This window comes from Pristiophorus japonicus, unplaced genomic scaffold, assembly GCF_044704955.1.
Source record: "Pristiophorus japonicus isolate sPriJap1 unplaced genomic scaffold, sPriJap1.hap1 HAP1_SCAFFOLD_405, whole genome shotgun sequence".
Lineage (NCBI taxonomy): Eukaryota > Metazoa > Chordata > Chondrichthyes > Pristiophoridae > Pristiophorus > Pristiophorus japonicus.
Genome location: NW_027253926.1, coordinates 276,750 through 293,498, shown reverse-complemented (window position 1 = coordinate 293,498; position 16,749 = coordinate 276,750). Strand labels below are relative to the sequence as shown.

Here is a 16,749-nt window from a genome sequence, read left to right as displayed (position 1 = left end):
GATAGAGAACTGGTTGGCAGACAGGAAGCAGAGAGTCGGGATAAACGGGTCCTTCTCAGAATGGCAGGCAGTGACTAGTGGAGTGCCTCAGGGCTCAGTGCTGGGACCCCAGCTCTTTACAATATACATTAATGATTTAGATGAAGGAATTGAGTGTAATATTTCCAAGTTTGCAGATGACACTAAACTGGGTGGCGATGTGAGCTGTGAGGAGGATGCTCAAAGGCTGCAGGGTGACTTGGACAGATTAGGTGAGTGGGCAAATGCAGTATAATGTGGATAAATGTGAGGTTATCCACTTTGGGGGCAAAAACACGAAGGCAGAATATTATCTGAATGGCAGCAGATTAGGAAAGGTGGAGGCGCAATGAGATCTGGGAGTCATGGTTCATCAGTCATTGAAAGTTGGCATGCAGGTACAGCAGGCGGTGAAGAAGGCAAATGGTATGTTGGCCTTCATAGCTAGGGGATTTGAGTATAGGAGCAGGGAGGTCTTACTGCAGTTGTACAGGGTCTTGGTGAGGCCTCACCTGGAATATTGTGTTCAGTTTTGGTCTCCTAATCTGAGGAAGGACCTTCGTGCTATTGAGGGAGTGCAGCGAAGGTGCACCAGACTGATTCCCGGGATGGTGGGATTTATATATGAGGAGAGACTGGATCAACTGGGCCTTTATAAACTGGAGTTTAGAAGGATGAGAGGGGATCTCATAGAAACTTCCAAGATTCTGACGGGACTGGACAGGTTAGACGCAGGAAGAATGTTGCCGATGATGGGGATGTCCAGAACCAGGGGATATAGTCTTAGGATAAGGGGTAGGCCATTTAGGACTGAGATGAGGAGAAACTTCTTTACTCAGAGAGTTGTTAACCTGTGGAATTCCCTACCGCAGAGTTGTTGATGCCAGTTCATTGGATATATTCAAGAGGGAGTTAGACATGGCCCTTACGGCTAAAGGGATCAAGCGGTATGGAGAGAAAGCAGGAAAGGGGTACTGAAGGAATGATCAGCCATGATCTCATTGAATGGTGGTGCAGGCTCGAAGGGCCGAATGGCCTACTCCTGCACCTATTTTCTATGTTTCTATCAGTACTGCCATCCCACCTCCCTTTTTTCCTTCCCTAAATTTTCTGAAATCTTTGTATCCTTGAATACTAAGCGCCCATTTCTCTGCATTTTTAAGCCATGTAAAGAGGGAGAAAATAGATTAGGAGTGTAAACTAGCAAGAAATATAAAAACAGACAGTAAGAGCTTCTACAAGTATGTAAAAAGGAAAAGAGTAGCTAAAGTAAATGTTGGTCCCTTAGAGGATGAGACTGGGGAATGAACAATGGGAAACAAGGAAATAGCAGAGACTTTGTACAAATATTTTGTAGAGACATAGAAACAGAGAAACATGGAAAATAGGTGGAGTAGGCCATTCGGCCCTTCGAGCATGCACCGCCATTCAATGAGTTCATGGCTGAACATGCAACTTCAGTACCCCATTCCTGCTTTCTCGCCATACCCATTGATCCCTCTAGTAGTAAGGACTACATCTACTTCCTTTTTGAATATATTTAGTGAATTGGCCTCAACAACTTTCTGTGACAGAGAATTCCACAGGTTCATCACTCTCTGGGTGAAGAAGTTTCTCCTCATCTCGGTCCTAAATGGCTTACCCTTATCCTTAGACTGTGACCCCTGGTTCTGGACTTCCCAAACATTGGGAACATTCTTCCTGCATCTAACCTGTCTAAACCCGTCAGAATTTTAAACGTTTCTATGAGGTCCCCTCTCATTCTTCTGAACTCCAGTGAATACAAGCCCAGTTGATCCAGTCTTTCTTGATATGTCAGTCCCGCCATCCCGGGAATCAGTCTGGTGAACCTTCGCTGCACTTCCCCTCAATAGCAAGAATGTCCTTCCTCAAGTTAGGATACCAAAACTGTACACAATACTCCAGGTGTGGCCTCACCAAGGACCTGTACAACTGTAGCAACACCTCCATGCCCCTGTACTCAAATCCCCTCGCTATGAAGGCCAACATGCCATTTGCTTTCTTAACCGTCTGCTGTACCTGCATGCCAACCTTCAATGACTGATGTATCATGACACCCAGGTCTTGTTGCATCTCCCCTTTTCCTAATCTGTCACCATTCAGATAATAGTCTATCTCTCTGTTTTTACCACCAAAGTGGATAACCTCACATTTATCCACATTATACTTCACCTGCCATGCATTTGCCCACTCACCTAACCTATCCAAGTCACTCTGCAGCCTCATAGCATCCTCCTCGCAGCTCACACTGCCACCCAACTTAGTGTCATCCGCAAATTTGGAGATACTACATTTAATCCCCTCGTCTAAATTATTAATGTACAATGTAAACAGCTGGGGCTCCAGCACAGAACCTTGCGGTACCCCACTAGTCACTGCCTGCCATTCTGAAAAGTCCCAATTTACTTCTACTCTTTGCTTCCTGTCTGCCAACCAGTTCTCAGTCCACGTCAGCACACTACCCCCAATCCCATGTGCTTTAACTTTGCACATTAATCTCTTGTGTGGGACCTTGTCGAAAGCCTTCTGAAAGTCCAAATACACCACATCCACTGGTTCTCCCTTGTCCACTCTACTGGAAACATCCTCAAAAAATTCCAGAAGATTTGTCAAGCATGATTTCCCTTTCACAAATCCATGCTAACTTGGATCTATCATGTCACCTCTTTCTAAATGCGCTGCTGTGACATCCTTAATAATTGATTCCATTTTTTTACCCACTATCGATGTCAGGCTGACCGGTCTATAATTCCCTGTTTTCTCTCTCCCTCCTTTTTTAAAAAGTGGGGTTACATTGGCTACCCTCCACTCCATAGGAACTGATCCAGAGTCGATGGAATGTTGGAAAATGACTGTCAATGCATCCGCTATTTCCAAGGCCACCTCCTTAAGTACTCTGGGATGCAGTCCATCAGGCCCTGGGGATTTATCGGCCTTCAATCCCATCAATTTCCCCAACACAATTTCCCGACGAATAAGGATTTCCCTCAGTTCCTCCTTCTTACTAGACCCTCTGACCCCTTTTACATCCGTGAATACCGAACCAAAGTACTTGTTCAATTGGTCTGCCATTTCTTTATTCCCCGTTATGACTTCCCCCGATTCTGATTGCAGGGGACCTACATTTGTCTTTACTAACTTTTTTCTCTTTACATATCTATAGAAGCTTTTGCAGTCCGTCTTAATGTTCGCTGCAAGCTTCCTCTCGTACTCTATTTTCCCTGCCCTAATCAAACCCTTTGTCCTCCTCTGCTGAGTTCTAAATTTCTTCCAGTCCCCGGGTTCGCTGCTATTTCTGGCCAATTTGTATGCCACTTCCTTGGCTTTAATACTATCCCTGATTTCCCTTGATAGCCACGGTTGAGCCACCTTCCCTTTTTTATTTTTACGCCAGACAGGGATGTACAATTGTTGTAGTTCATCCATGCGGTCTCTAAATGTCTGCCATTGCCCATCCACTGTCAACCCCTTAAGTATCATTCGCCAATCTATCCTCGCCAATTCACGCCCCATACCTTCAAAGTTACCCTTCTTTAAGTTCTGGACCATGCTCTCTGAATTAACTGTTTCATTCTCCATCCTAGTGTAGAATTCCACCATATTATGGTCACTCTTCCCCAAGGGGCCTCGCACAACGAGATTGCTAATTAATCCTCTCTCATTACACAACACCCAGTCTAAAATGGCCTCCCCCCGAGTTGGTTCCTCGACATATTGGTCGAGAAAACCATCCCTTATACACTCCAGGAAATCCTCCTCCACTGTATTGCTTCCAGTTTGGTTAGCCCAATCTATATGCATATTAAAGTCACCCATGATAACTGCTGCACCTTTATTGCATGCACCCCTAATTTCCTGTTTGATGCCCTCCCCAACATCACTACTACTGTTTAGAGGTCTGTACACAACTCCCACTAATGTTTTTTGCCCTTTGGTGTTCTGCAGCTCTACCCATATAGATTCCACATCATCCAAGCTAATGTCCTGCCTAACTATTGCATTAATCTCCTCTTTAACCAGCAATGCTACCCCACCTCCTTTTCATTTTATTCTATCCTTCCTGAATGTTGAATACCCTTGGATGTTGAGTTCCCAGCCCTGATCATCCTGGAGCCACGTCTCTGTAATCCCAATCACATCATATCTATTAACATCAATTTGCACAGTTAATTCATCCACCTTATTACAGATACTCCTTGCATTAAGACACAAAGCCTTCAGGCTTGTTTTTTTAACACCCTTTGACCTTTTAGAATTATGATGTAGTGTGGCCCTTTTTATTTCTTGCCTTTGTTTACTCGGCCTTCCACTATTGCTTTTTACCTTTCTACCATCTGTTTCTGACTCCATATTACTTCGCCCTGTCTCGCTGCATAGGTTCCCATGAGGCAGATAGGCTGCAGAGTATCTGTCTCCACGGGAGACTAAAAGTGTCCCAATAATAGTAGAAAATCAGGGGGCAAAAGGGAGGGAGGAATGTAAAACAATTATCTCGAGAGAAAAAGTACTAGGCAAACTAATGGGACTATATTAAGGTGGTTAAGATGGCATATGGAATACTTGTATTCTACACTAATAAAGGCAAGAGCAGGGAGGTTATGCTCGAACTGTATAAAACACTAGTTAGCCCACAGCTGGAGTACTGCATGCAGTTCTGGTCACCGCATTACAGGAAAGATGTGATTGCACTAGAGAGGGTACAGAGGAGATTTACGAGGATTTTAGCTATGAGGTAAGATTAGATAGGCTGGGGTTGTTTTCTTTGTAACAGAGGAGGCTGAGAGGAGACCTTATTGAGGTGTATAAAATTATGAGGGGCCTAAATAGAGTGGATAGGAAGGACCTGTTTCCCTTAGCAGAGGGGTCAACCACCAAGGGGCATAGGTTTAAAGTAATTGGTTGAAGGTTTAGAGGGGATTTGAGGATGGTGGGGGTCTGGAACTCACTGCCTGAAAGGGTGGTAGAGGCAGAAACCCTCACCACATTTAAAGGGTACTTGGATGTGCATCTGAAGTGCCGTAACCTACAGGGCGACGGACCAAGACCTGGAAAGTGGAATTAGGCTGAATAGCTCTTTGTCGGCCGGCGCGGACACGATGGGCCGAAATGGCCTCCTTCCGTGCTGTAAATTTCTATGATTCCATGACTAAAGGCTGACAAATCCCCTGGACCTGATGGGCTGCATCCTATGGTCTTAACAGAAGTGGCTGCAGAGATAGTGGATGCTTTGGTTGTAATCTTCCAAAATTTCCTCGATTCTGGCAAGGTCCCAGCGGATTGGAAAACAATATCATCATAATTCAGTCAGGCAGAGTCAGCATGGTTTTATGAAAGGGAAATCATGTTCGACAAATTTGCTGGAGTTCTTTGAGGATGTAACGAGCAGGGTGGATAAAGGGGAAGAAGTAGATGTCGTACATTTGGATTTCCAGAAGGCATTCGATAAGGTACCACATGAAAGGTTACTGCACAAGATAAAAGCTCATGCACGATGTTGGGGGTAATATATTAGCATGGATAGAGGATTGGCTAACTAACAGAAAACAGAGAGTCGGGATATTTTCTGGTTAGCAAATAGTGACTAGTGAGGTGCCGCAGGGATGGGTGCTGGGTCCTCAACTATTTACAATCTATATTAATGACTTGGCGGAAGGGACCGAGTGTAATGTAGCCAAATTTGTTGATGATACAAAGATGGGTGGGAAAGCAAGTTGTGAGGAGGATGCAAAGAGTCTTCAAAGGGACTTAGACAGGATAAGTGAGTGGGGAAAATACTGGCAGATGTGGAAAAATGGGAGGTTATAGAAACATAGAAACATAGAAAATAGGTGCAGGAGCAGGCCATTCAGCCCTTCTAGCCTGCACCGCCATTCAACGAGTTCATGGCTGAACATGAAACTTCAGTACCCACTTCCTGCTTTCACGCCATACCCCTTGATCCCCCGAGTACTAAGGACTTCATCTAACTCCCTTTTGAATATATTTAGTGAATTGGCCTCAACTACTTCCTGTGGTAGAGAATTCCACAGGTTCACCACTCTCTGGGTGAAGAAGTTTCTCCTTATCTCGGTCCTAAATGGCTTACCCCTTATCCTTAGACTGTGACCCCTGGTTCTGGACTTCCCCAACATTGGGAACATTCTTCCTGCATCCAACCTGTCCAAACCCGTCAGAATTTTAAACGTTTCTATGAGGTCCCCTCTCACTCTTCTGAACTCCAGTGAATACAAGCCCAGTTGATTCAGTCTTTCTTGATAGGTCAGTCCCACCATCCCGGGAATCAGTCTGGTGAATCTTCGCTGCACTCCCTCAACAGCAAGTATGTCCTTCCTCAAGTTAGGAGACCAAAACTGTACACAATACTCCAGGTGTGGCCTCACCAAGGCCCTGTACAACTGTAGCAACACCTCCCTGCCCCTGTACTCAAATCCCCTCGCTATGAAGGCCAACATGCCATTTGCTTTCTTAACCGCCTGCTGTACCTGCATGCCAACCTTCAATGACTGATGTACCATGACACCCAGGTCTCGTTGCACCTTCCCTTTTCCTAATCTGTCACCATTCAGATAATAGTCTGTCTCTCTGTTTTTACCACCAAAGTGGATAACCTCACATTTATCCACATTATACTTCATCTGCCACGCATTTGCCCACTCACCTAACCTATCCAAGTCACTCTGTAGCCTCATAGCATCCTCCTCACAGCTCACACTGCCACCCAACTTAGTGTCATCCGCAAATTTGGAGATACTACATTTAATCCCTTCGTCTAAATCATTAATGTATAATGTAAACAGCTCCCTGCCCCAGCACAGAACCCTGCGGTACCCCACTAGTCACTGCCTGCCATTCCGAAAAGTACCCATTTACTCCTACTCTTTGCTTCCTGTCTGACAACCAGTTCTCAATCCACGTCAGCACACTACCCCCAATCCCATGTGCTTTAACTTTGCACATTAATCTCCTGTGTGGGACCTTGTCGAAAGCCTTCTGAAAGTCCAAATATACCACATCAACTGGTACTCCTTTGTCCACTTTATTGGAAACATCCTCAAAAAATTCCAGAAGATTTGTCAAGCATGATCTCCCTTTTACAAATCCATGCTGACTTGGACCTATCATGTCACCATTTTCCAAATGCGCTGCTATGACATCCTTAATAATTGATTCCATCATTTTACCCACTACTGAGGTCAGGCTGACCGGTCTATAATTCCCTGCTTTCTCTCTCCCTCCTTTTTTAAAAAGTGGGGTTACATTGGCTACCCTCCACTCGATAGGAACTGATCCAGAGTCAATGGAATGTTGGAAAATGACTGTCAATGCATCCGCTATTTCCAAGGCCACCTCCTTAAGTACTCTGGGATGCAGTCCATCAGGCCCTGGGGATTTATCGGCCTTCAATCCCATCAATTTCCCCAACACAATTTCCCGACTAATAAAGATTTCCCTCAGTTCCTCCTCTTTAATAGACCCTCTGACCACTTTTATATCCGGAAGGTTGTTTGTGTCCTCCTTAGTGAATACTGAACCAAAGTACTTGTTCAATTGGTCTGCCATTTCTTTGTTCCCCGTTATGACTTCCCCTGATTCTGACTGCAGGGGACCTACGTTTGTTTTTACTAACCTCTTTCTCTTTACATACCTATAGAAACTTTTGCAATCCGTCTTAATGTTCCCTGCAAGCTTCTTCTCGTACTCCATTTTCCCTGCCCTAATCAAACCCTTTGTCCTCCTCTGCTGAGTTCTAAATTTCTCCCAGTCCTCAGGTTCGCTGCTATTTCTGGCCAATTTGTATGCCACTTCCTTGGCTTTAATACTATCCCTGATTTCCCTAGATAGCCACGGTTGAGCCACCTTCCCTTTTTTATTTTTACGCCAGACAGGAATGTACAATTGTTGTAATTCATCCATGCGTTCTCTAAATGTCTGCCATTGCCCATCCACAGTCAACCCCTTAAGTATCATTAGCCAATCTATCTTAGCCAATTCATGCCTCATACCTTCAAAGTTACCCTTCTTTAAGTTCTGGACCATGGTCTCTGAATTAACTGTTTCATTCTCCATCCTAATGCAGAATTCCACCATATTATGGTCACTCTTCCCCAAGGGGCCTCGCACAATGAGATTGCTAATTAATCCTCTCTCATTACACAACACCCAGTCTAAGATGGCCTCCCCCCTAGTTGGTTCCTCGACATATTGGTCTAGAAAACCATCCCTTATGCATTCCAGGAAATCCTCCTCCACCGTATTGCTTCCAGTTTGGCTAGCCCAATCTATGTGCATATTAAAGTCACCCATTATAACTGCTGCACCTTTATTGCATGCACTCCTAATTTCCTGTTTGATGCCCTCCCCAACATCACTACTACTGTTTGGAGGTCTGTACACAACTCCCACTAACGATTTTTGCCCTTTAGTGTTCTGCAGCTCCACCCATATAGATTCCACATCATCCAAGCTAATGTCTTTCCTAACTATTGCATTAATCTCCTCTTTAACCAGTAATGCTACCCCACCTCCTTTTCCTTTTATTCTATCCTTCCTGAATGTTGAATACCCCTGGATGTTGAGTTCCCAGCCCTGATCATCCTGGAGCCACGTCTCCGTAATCCCAATCACATCATATTTGTTAACATCTATTTGCACAATTAATTCATCCACCTTATTGCGGATACTCCTTGCATTAAGACACAAAGCCTTCAGGCTTGTTTTTTTAACACCCTTTGTCCTTTTAGAATTTTGCTGTACAGTGGCCCTTTTTGTTCTTTGCCTTGGGTTTCTCTGCCCTCCACTTTTCCTCATCTCCTTTCTGTCTTTTGCTTTTGCTTCCTTTTTGTCTCCCTCTGTCTCCCTGTATAGGTTCCCATCCCCCTGCAATATTAGTTTAACTCCTCCCCAACAGCACTAGCAAACACTCCCCCTAGGACATTGGTTCCGGACCTGCCCAGGTGCAGACCGTCCGGTTTGTACTGGTCCCACCTCCCCCAGAACCGGTTCCAATGCCCCAAGAATTTGAATCCCTCCCTGCTGCACCACTGCTCAAGCCATGTATTCATCTGCGCTATCCTGCGATTCCTACTCTGACTAGCACGTGGCACTGGTAGCAATCCCGAGATTACTACTTTTGAGGTCCTACTTTTTAATTTAGCTCCCAACTCCTTAAATTCTTTTCGTAGGACCTCATCCCTTTTTTTACCTATGTCGTTGGTACCAATGTGCACCACGACAACTGGCTGTTCTCCCTCCCATTTCAGAATGTCCTGCACCCGCTCCGAGACATCCTTGACCCTTGCACCAGGGAGGCAACATACCATCCTGGAGTCTCGGTTGCGTCCGCAGAAACGCCTATCTATTCCCCTCACCATCGAATCCCCTATCACTATCGCGCTCCCACTCTTTTTCCTGCCCTCCTTTGCAGCAGAGCCACCTACGGTGCCATGAACTTGGCTGCTGCTGCCCTCCCCTGATGAGTCATCCTCCCCAACAGTACTCAAAGCAGTGTATCTGTTTTGCAGGGGGATGACCACAGGGGACTCCTGCACTATCTTTCTTGCACTGCTCTTCCTGTTGGTCTTCCATTCCATATCTGGCTGTGGACCCTTCTCCTGCGGTAAGACCAACTCACTACACGTGATACTCACGTCATTCTCAGCATCGTGGATGCTCCAGAGTGAATCCACCTTCAGCTCCAATTCTGCAACGCGGACCGTCAAGAGCTCGAGGCGGATACACTTCCCACACACGTAGTCGTCAGGGACACCGGAAGTGTCCCCGAGTTCCCACATGGTACAGGAGGAGCATATCACATGACTGAGCTCTCCTGCCATGTCTTAACCTTAGATACCCTTAAATTGGTAATAACAATGTTATAGTTCACTTACTGATATAAAAAATAAAAGAAAAGCTACTCACCCAACACCAGCCAATCACTTACCCCATTGGCTGTGACGTCACTTTTTGATTACTTTCTACTTCTATTTTGCTTTCTCTCCCGCTGTAGCTGCACCGGTACGCTGGCTCTCGATCTCCCGCTGGGCTTTTGACAGGTCGCTCCCCTCTCACCAACTGCCGCTGGCTCTCGATCTCCCGCTGGGCTTTTGATAGGTCGCTCCCCTCTCACCAACTGCCGCTGGCTCTCGATCTCCCGCTGGGCTTTTGACAGGTCGCTCCCCTCTCACCAACTGCCGCTGGCTCTCGATCTCCCGCTGGGCTTTTGACAGGTCGCTCCCCTCTCACCAACTGTCTCTGGCTCTCGATCTCCCGCTGGGCTTTTGACAGGTCGCTCCCCTCTCACCAACTGCCGCTGGCTCGATCTCCCGTTGGGCTTTTGACAGGTCGCTCCCCTCTCACCAACTGCCGCTGGCTCTCGATCTCCCGCTGGGCTTTTGACAGGTCGCTCCCCTCTCACCAACTGCCGCTGGCTCTCGATCTCCCGCTGGGCTTTTGACAGGTCGCTCCCCTCTCACCAACTTATCCACTTAAGCAGGAAGAATAGAAAAGCAAAATATTATTTAAATGGAGAAGACTAGAGAATGCTGCAGTATAGACGGATCTGGGTGTCCTCATACATGAAACACAAAATGTTAGCATGCAGGTACAGCAAGTAATTAGGGAGGCAAATGGAATGTTGGCCTTTATTGAGAGAGTATAAAAGTAGGGAAATTTTGCTACAATTATACAGGACGTTGGTGAGGCCACACCTGGAACACTGCAGACACTTTTGGTCTCCTAATTTAAGGAGGGATATACTTGCATTGGAGGCAGTTCACAGAAGGTTCATGAAGTTGATTCCTGGGATGAAGAGGTTGTCTTATGAGGAAAAGTTGAGCAGCTTGGGCCTACACTCATTGGAGTTTAGAAGACTGAGAGGTGATCTTATTGAAACATACAAGATTCTGACGGGGCTTGACAGGGTAGATGCTGAGAGGATATTTTCCCTCATGGGGGAATCTAGGACTAGGGGGCAGAGCTTCAGAATAAGGGACCACCCATTTAAGACTCAGAGGGTCGTGAGCCTTTGGAATTCTCTACCGCAGAGAGCAGTGGAGGCTGGGTCATGGAATATATTCAATGCTGAGATGGACAGATTCTTGAACAATTATGGCGTCGAGGGTTATGGAGAACAGGCAGGAAAGTGGAGTTGAGGCCAAGATCAGATCAGCCATGATCGTATTGAATGGTGGAGCAGGCTCAAGGGCCATGTGGCTTACTCCTGTTCCTATTGCTTATGTTCTTCTTTTGTTCTTCCTACCAGCATTCACGACTGAGATTAATGCAGTCGTGTCTATCACTACTACCATTCACTGCTGAGATTAATGCACTCATGTCTGTCACGACTACCATTCACTGCTGAGATTAATGCACTCGTGCCTGTCACTACTACAATTCACAACTGAGATTAATGCACTCGTGCCTGTCACTACTACAATTCACTGCTGAGATTAATGCATTCGTGTCTGTCACGACTACCATTCACTGCTGAGATTAATGCACTCGTGCCTGTCACTACTACAATTCACAACTGAGATTAATGAAGCCATGCCCGTCACTACTACGATTTATGACTGAGATTAATGCACTCGTGCCCGACACTACGACCATTCACTTCTGAGATGAATGCAGCCGTACCCGTCCCCACTACCATTCACTACTGAGATTAATGCAGTCGTGCCCATCACTACTACGATTCACGACTGAGATTAATGCACACGTGCCCAACACTACTATCATTCACTACTGAGATGAATGCAGCCGTGCCCGTCACTACTACGATTTACGACTGAGATTAATGCACTCGTGCCCAACACTACTACCATTCACTACTGAGATGAATGCAGCCGTGCCCGTCCCTACTACCATTCACGACTGAGATTAATGCAGTCGTGCACGTCACTACTACCATTCACGACTGAGATTAACGCACTACTACCATTCACTACTACCATTCACTACTGAGATTAATGCACCCGTGCCCGTCGGTACTACCATTCACGACTGAGATTAATGCAGTCGTGCCTGTCACTATTACCATTCACGACTGAGATTAATGTACTCGTGCCCGTCACTACTATGATTCACGACTGAGATTAATGCACTCGTGCCTGTCACTACTACCATTCACTACTGAGATGAATGCAGCCGTGCCCGTCCCTATTACCATTCACTACTGAGATTAATGCAGTCGTGCCCGTCACTACTACCATTCACGACTGAGATTAATGCAGTCTTGCCCGTCACTACTATGATTCACTACTGAGATAAATGCAGTCATGCCGGTCACTACTACCATTCACTACTGAGATTAACACACTACTACCATTCACGACTACCATTCACGACTGAGATGAATGCACTCGTGCCTGTCACTGCTACCATTCATGACTGAGATTAATGCAGTCATGCCTGTCACTACTATCATTCACTACTTGGAATAATGCAGTCATGCCTGTCACTACTACAATTCACGACTGAGATTAATGCAGTCGTGCCCGTCACTACTACTATTCACTCCTGAGATTAATGCACTCGTGCCCGTCACTACTACCATTCACTACTCAGATTAATGCACTCATGCCTGTCACTACTACCATTCACAACTGTGATTATTGCAGTCATGCCTGTCACTACTATCATTCACTACTTAGAATAATGCAGTCATGCTTGTCACTACTGCCATTCACTGCTGAGATTAATGCCCTCGTGCCTGTCACTACGACCATTCACTACTGAGATTAATGCACTCGTGCCTGTCACTACTACCATTCATGACTGAGATTAATGCAGTCGTTCATGTCACGACTGTAATTCTCTGCTGAGATTAATGCATTCATGCCCGTCACTATTATCATTCACAACTCAGATTAATGAACTCGTTCCTGTCACTACTACCATTCACTACTGAGATTAACGCACTACTACCATTCACGACTACCATTCACTACTGAGATTAATGCACACGTGCCCGTCAGTACTACCATTCACTACTGAGATTAATGCACTCGTGCCTGTCACTACTACCATTCACTGCTGAGATTAATGCAGTCGTGCCCGTCACTACTACCATTCACAACTGAGATTAATGCAGTCGTGCCCGTCACTACTATGATCCACTACTGCAATTAATGCACTCGTGCCTATCATTACTATGATTCACTACTGAGATTAATGCACTCGCACCCATCACTGCTATGATTAATGCAGTCATGCCCGTCACTACTGCCATTCACGACTGAGATTATTGCAGTCGTGCCCGTCACGACTATGATCCACTACTGCGATTTGTGCACTCGTGCCTGTCATTACTACGATTCACTGCTGAGATTAATGCACTCGCACCCATCACGACTATGATTATTGCAGTCGTGCCCGTCACTACTACGATTCACTGCTGAGATTAATGCAGTGGTGCCTGTCAGTTCTACGATTCACGACTGAGATTAATGCACTCGTGCCTGTCACTACTATCATTCACGACTGAGATTAATGCAGTCGTGCCCGTCACTACTACCATTCACGACTGAGATTATTGCAGTCTTGCCAGTTACTACTACCCTTCACGACTGAGATTAATGCACTCGTGCCTGTCACGACTACAATTCACGACTGAGATTAATGCACTCGTGCCCGTCACGACTACCATTCACTACTGAGATTAATGCTATCGTGCCCGTTACTACTATTATTCACAACTGAGATTAATGCACTTGTGCCCATCACTACTGCCATTCACTCCTGAGATTAATGCCGTCGTGCCCGTCACTACTACCATTCACTACTGCGATTAATGCACTTGTGCCTGTCACTACTGCCATTCACAACTGAGATTAATGCAGTCATGCCTGTCACTACTTCCATTCACTACTGAGATTAATGCACTCGTGTCCGTCACTACTACCATTCACGACTGAGATTAATGCACTTGTGCCCATCACTACTGAGATTAATGCACTCGTGCCTGTCACGACTACCATTCACTACTGAGATTAATGCAGTTGGTGCTGTCACTACTGAGATTAATGCAGTCGTGCCCATCACTACTATGATCCACGACTGCGATTAATGCACTCGTGCCTGTCACGACTACCATTCACTACTGAGATTAGTGCAGTCGTGCCGATCACTACGACCATTCACGACTGAGATTAACGCACTTGTACCTGTCACGACAACCATTCACTACTGTGATTAATGCAGTCGTGCCTGTCACTACTGCCATTCACTACTGAGATTAATGCAGTCGTGCCCGTCACTACTACGATTCACTGCTGAGATTAATGCAGTCGTGCCTGTCAGTACTACAATTCACGACTGAGATTAATGCACTCGTGCCTGTCACTACTATCATTCACTACTTAGAATAATGCAGTCATGCCCGTCACTACTAAAATTCACGACTGAGATTAATGCACTCGTGCCCGTCACTACTCCCATTCACCACTGAGATTAATGCACTCGTGCCTGTCACGCCTACCATTCACTACTGAGATTAATGCACTTGTGCCTGTCACTACAACCATTCACTACTGTGATTAATGCAGTCGTGCCTGTCACAATTACCATTCACTACTGAGATTAATGCAGTCGTGCCCGTCACTACTATGATCCATTACTGCGATTAATGCACTCGTGCCTGTCATTACTACGATTCACTACTGAGATTAATGCACTCGTGCCCGTTACTAATATTATTCACAACTGAGATTAATGCACTTGTGCCCATCACTACTGCAATTCACGACTGAGATTAATGCCGTCGTGCCCGTCACTACTACCATTCACTACTGAGATTAATGCACTCGTGCCCGTCACTACTACCATTCACTACTGAGATTAATGCAGTTGGTGCTGTCACTACTGAGATTAATGCAGTCGTGCCCATTACTACTATGATCCACTCCTGCGATTAATGCACTCGTGCCTGTCACTACTACCATTCACTACTGAGATTAATGCAGTCGTGCCCGTCACGACTATGATCCACTACTGCGATTAATGCACTCGTGCCTGTCATTACTACGATTCACGACTGAGATTAATGCACTTGTGTCCATCACTACTGCCATTCACGACTGAGATTAATGCCGTCGTGCCCGTCACGACTACCATTCACTACTGAGATTAATGCACTTGTGTCCATCACTACTGCCATTCACGACTGAGATTAATGCCGTCATGCCCGTCACTGCTACCGTTCACTACTGAGATTAATGCACTCGTGCCCGTCACTACTACCATTCATGACTGAGATTAATGCACTTGTGCCCATCACGACTGAGATTAATGCATTCGTGCCTTTCACGACTACCTTTCACTACTGAGATTAATGCAGTTGGTGCTGTCACTACTGAGATTAATGCAGTCGTGCCCATCACTACTATGATTCACTGCTGCGATTAATGCACTCGTGCCTGTCACTACTACGATTCTCTACTGAGATTAATGCGCTCGCACCCATCACTACTATGATTAACGCAGTCGTGCCCGTCACTACTGCCTTTCACAACTGAGATGAGTGCAGTCGTGCCCTTCACTACTACGATCCACGATTGAGATTAGTGCAATCGTGCCCTTCACGACTACGATTCACGACTGAGATTAATGCAGTCGTGCCCTTCACTACTACGATTCACTGCTGAGATTAATGCAGTCGTGCCCGTCACTACTATGATCCACTACTGCGATTAATGCACTCGTGCCTGTCATTACTACGATTCACCACTGAGATTAATGCACTCGTGCCCGTCACTAATACCATTCACGACTGAGATTAATGCACTTGTGCCCATCACTACTGAGATTAATGCACTCGTGCCTGTCACGACTACCATTCACTACTGAGATTAATGCAGTCGTGCCGGTCATTGCTACCATTCACGACTGAGATTAACGCACTACTACCATTCACTACTGAGATTAATGCACCCGTGCCCGTCAGTACTACCATTCACGACTGAGATTAATGCACTCGTGGCAGTCACTACTACCATTCACTACTGAGATTAATGCACTCGTGCCCGTCACTACGACAATTCACGACTGAGATTAATGCAGTCGTGCCGGTCACTACGACCATTCACGACTGAGATTAACGCACTTGTGCCTGTCACGACAACCATTCACTACTGTGATTAATGCAGTCGTGCCCGTCACTACTACCATTCACTACTGAGATTAATGCACTCGTGCCTGTCACGCCTACCATTCACTACTGAGATTAATGCACTTGTGCCTGTCACTACAACCATTCACTGCTGTGATTAATGCAGTCGTGCCTGTCACTACTGCCATTCACTACCGAGATTAATGCAGCTGTGCCTGTCACAATTACCATTCACTGCTGAGATTAATGCAGTCGTGCCTGTCACTACTATCATTCACTACTTAGAATAATGCAGTCATGCCCGTCACTACTAAAATTCACGACTGAGATTAATGCAGTCGTGCCCGTCACTACTACCATTCACTACTGAGATTAATGCACTCGTGCCCGTCACTACTCCCATTCACTACTGAGATTAATGCACTCGTGCCTGTCACGCCTACCATTCACTACTGAGATTAATGCACTTGTGCCTGTCACTACAACCATTCACTACTGTGATTAATGCAGTCGTGCCTGTCACTACTGCCATTCACTACTGAGATTAATGCAGCTGTGCCTGTCACAATTACCATTCACGACTGAGATTAATGCAGTCGTGCCCG

At 45.8% G+C, this 16,749-nt stretch overlaps 1 protein-coding gene across 8 annotated transcripts in view; it reads right to left on the bottom strand.

Annotated features, from left to right (window-relative positions):
- The window catches only part of LOC139250658 (maestro heat-like repeat-containing protein family member 1), a 272,705-nt gene that overhangs the window by 52,211 nt on the left and 203,745 nt on the right, over positions 1–16,749 (bottom strand). The window contains exon 1 of one of the 8 annotated variants that reach the window (XM_070873028.1): positions 9,980–10,127. The exons of the other annotated variants lie outside the window; for them this stretch is intronic. The gene's annotated coding sequence lies outside the window, so the exon portion shown is untranslated. Of the gene's footprint in view, positions 1–9,979; positions 10,128–16,749 lie in introns of those variants that run through there. 8 annotated transcript variants of the gene reach the window in all.